The following is a 3,674-nucleotide window of genomic DNA, read 5'->3' as shown; positions in this document are numbered from 1 at the left end:
CACTACAACAAAAATGACTTTCCACAGCGTGCAAATATGCTATCCGCAGCGCACATCGCACGCTACAAAGTTGCAAGCTGTTAAAAGTCATTAGGCATCCGCAGCGTGCATTGCGCGCTGCGGATGTGGACATGACAGCGCAATGTGCGCTGGATGATCTCATCCGCCAGCGCACATTGTGCGCTGCGAATGCGATCATCCACGACGTGCATTGCGCGCCGCGAATGAGATCATCCGCGGCGCACATTGCGCGCTGCGATTGATCACATTCGGACAATCCGGAGCGTAAAATGTGCGCTGTGGATGAATAAAATACATTCAAATCATTCCTGATTATACCTGCGTTTCAAACCATTCAAATTGCAATTTTAAATTCAAATAATTAATAACAACATAGATACTACACACAACAACAACAACCACACACAAATAACACAATAATAATATAATTTCAAACTAGTATATATATTCAACAAATAACAGACTTAGTAACAATGGATCATAATAACAAAAAACTCTTTAGTTCTATGTTTTTTTTCTGAAAAGGTTAAAATCAAAATCTAAATTAGTTACACAATAATATATTTAGATAACCAAGCAATCGTGCTTCCTATTGCATCCTCAAGAAAAAGCATTTCTTCATTTGGTCGAAGTATGTCCACCTTCTCAACAAAAACTCTATCAATCCAAGCTTTCTAGCAAGATCCACCAAGAGGAACGTGATGTATTCTTGCATTTAGATCTGTAGATGCAATTCGGCCTTCTTCCACAACTCCATCAACACACCAATGAATTAATTTGCATTTGCTGTTCTCACTGATATCCCCACGACTCGCATTCTTCACTTTTGTCTGCAAAAAAAAAGTGTAATTAAATTAATTCAAAAAGCTTGAACTGCAGAAAAATTTAAAAACTCAACATTATAAGATAAGTAGAACAAAAGTTTAATACACAAAAAGCAGTTTCAATAATAAAAGAATTGATGGAATAATTCAGAGGAATTAATATAAAATATCTACAGAATTTTTAGATATACTAAATCTGTTATTCAGCAAGAAAAAGAAATTTTGAATGGTTGATTGAAATAGAAAAGAGTTTCTGAAGTTGATCACTAAATGCCCTTTAGGGTAAAACATTTATACGATTGTGGTGCATTCCATCATATTTTTATAAATCCTAGAATTGAACTACTAGGAATCAACATGCACAAAAGTTGAATGAAGCAAAGATCAAAATGCTAAAATGAATCAGTGGAGTTATAAGAACAGATAAAATAAAAAATCTAATAGTACTGGTGATATAATCTTGAGTGATGTTACCCTTGACAAATTTCACTGACTAAAGAGATAGCCAATCCAATGGTTTCTTAAACTCATAATCTCAATTCATCCATTTGAGCAATGGAGTAAAGGGAATTAACACATTCTGCAAATAGAAATCTATATGAAACAAAGAGAAAAATAACAACCTCTTTGAATTCTCTCAATTGCTTCATATGGATCATTTCTCCTGGTGTAATGAAGTGCATAAAACCATCAATTATGAAATAACTGTAGGCAATACAATTTAACAAATCTGTAATAAATAATATGCAGATAAAGGAAAGCATACCACGAAAATGTTCTAGCGAAATTCTGAGCCAGTTCCAAGTGGAATGAGCTGAAAGAACAGAATTACTTGTCATATGCGATTCAAATACAATATAAAAGAAACTCATCTTACAACAAGATGAGAAAATTGATCTTAAAAACAAGAACAACATCAATAACACCAAGTGTGGTGGATGGTTTAGGCTCCTGTCCAAGAGCTGTCACTGGTTGACCCTTCCAGAAGAAACCATCTAATCCTGCTGAGTGTCGACAATATGCAAACTAAAGAGACTAACCATGCTTTGAACTTAGTGGAACTAGAGAACTTTGTGAACAGAATAACAACTAAGTCCACAAGAGCATATTGAAGCAAAAAAGTAGGACACTAGCTATAAAGGTCTATCATGGAAAAAGTAAAAGAAATCATACAAATTATACAATGCCAAGTTTTAAAATACATATATGGATAACTGCTTATAAAAAACATCATTGATATCTTATTTGATTAAATGAAAAGCGATAATCATACACTAAATAACTGAAATAACTGGAAAATGACTATAGTTTTATATACCTACTGCTCTTGGAGTCGTTGCCTAACTATGTGAATCAGAATTACCAAAAAGTGGCTTGTTCGTGTTGTTATTCATGAAAATATAGTAAATTTATTTTGTTCATTTAGGTTCCTGGTCATGAGCATGGAAACTTTATTGGCCCTACCATTTTAGCTGATATTACAGGGGACATGGAGTGCTACAAGGTATCTTTATCTTCCCTTGCTTCTTTTCTGGTTTGGCAACTATGCCATGTTGTAGTAATCATGGTAGCATTTTAACTCTCAGACATCATACTTTGAAGCAAGTATTAGAGTAATGTGTTCTGCAGACATGAACTCCTGTTATCGAACTGATAGGATACCAACCAACTATATACAGTTAGGCCTTTTTATAAAATGCAATTGCACTACTGGAATTGTAGTGTCATATGTATTACTCTATAATGTTGGAAACTTGCAAATATTTTCAGTTGTTTCCTTTTGCTGTTATAGTGAATAAAAATTGATTAGATTACATGCCAACCTAAAAAAAAATAATTTTTTGCGCAAATTATTTTCGTCACTTAGTATGCGGTCCCCCATCTAAAATCCTGAATCCGCCGCTGGACATACAGAACTGAAACAAAACACCTTCTCTTTTCAGATCATTGACTAGAAAACAAACTAGAAAATTGAAGCCAAGAAAAGGAAACCTAGAAGATCGAGTATAGGCTAAGCTCAAACCGGCAGAAAGATCGCCAACAGGATAATCCCACCAAGGGGGAGGGGAAGGGGGCGAAGACGAGAAAATACCTGTAGGTGACGAGGGCCGGGAGTGGCCGGCCTCGGAGAAGGAGAGGGAGATCTCGGACGGCGTCGAAATAGGAGAGGTGGTCGAGCCGGATCTCAACGATGTCGGCTCTGAGGGACTTGGCGGCGGCCGCGTCGGCCACCATCTGCTCCACCGTCTTTGACACCAAAGGCACGCAAAGCAGGGTCATCTTCTCTTTCGTGCTGCGACGACGGCAGCGGTCTTCGTGCAAGGAGGGCGGATGGGGCAGCAAGGACGGTCACGACAGAGGATGCTGGTTCAGGCGGCGTCGGCGTCGAAGACGGCAAAACGGCGATGACGAAGGAGAAGCGAAGGGGCGAGTAGGGGACAACGAAGGGAAATAGAGAAGCGAAGGGTTTTTTTTTAAAGAGGAAACCCTTAATCGGAGAAATTAGATTCGGCGATTAAAAACCTTCTAAATCAACTTATGACAGCGTACTATATACCTGTTATAATTTATAAATTTTTAACAGCGCATAATGTGCGCTGTTAATATAAATTTTTAATAGCGCATATTGCGCGCTGTCGAAATACTTTTAACGGCGCACAATATGCGCTGTCAAAAATAATTTTAACGGTGTACAATATGCGCTGTTAAAAGTATTTTTAACAGCGTATTATTGTTGCGCGCTGCGGTTGATAAAAATATGATATTATCCGCAGCGTATTTTATTGGGCGCGCCGTCAAAGCAACTATTAACAGCGCGCCTATGATGTG

The 3,674-nt window shown here is 37.6% G+C and overlaps 1 long non-coding RNA gene across 1 annotated transcript; it reads right to left on the bottom strand.

Annotated features, from left to right (window-relative positions):
• Nucleotides 1-749: 749 nt before the first annotated feature.
• LOC141816742 (uncharacterized) lies at nucleotides 750-1,631 on the bottom strand. Its single transcript, XR_012600728.1, has 3 exons — nucleotides 1,612-1,631; nucleotides 1,469-1,509; nucleotides 750-851 (listed from the first exon to the last, which is right to left on the bottom strand). It is a non-coding gene; the product is annotated as an uncharacterized LOC141816742 (long non-coding RNA).
• Nucleotides 1,632-3,674: the final 2,043 nt, after the last annotated feature.

This window comes from Curcuma longa, unplaced genomic scaffold (genome assembly GCF_044706935.1).
Source record: "Curcuma longa cultivar G26 ecotype Majalengka, Jawa Barat unplaced genomic scaffold, ITB_CL_G26_1.1 contig_17889, whole genome shotgun sequence".
Classification (NCBI taxonomy): domain Eukaryota; kingdom Viridiplantae; phylum Streptophyta; class Magnoliopsida; order Zingiberales; family Zingiberaceae; genus Curcuma; species Curcuma longa.
Note: the sequence above shows the minus strand (reverse complement) of the source record. Positions and strands in the feature narration are given on the sequence as shown.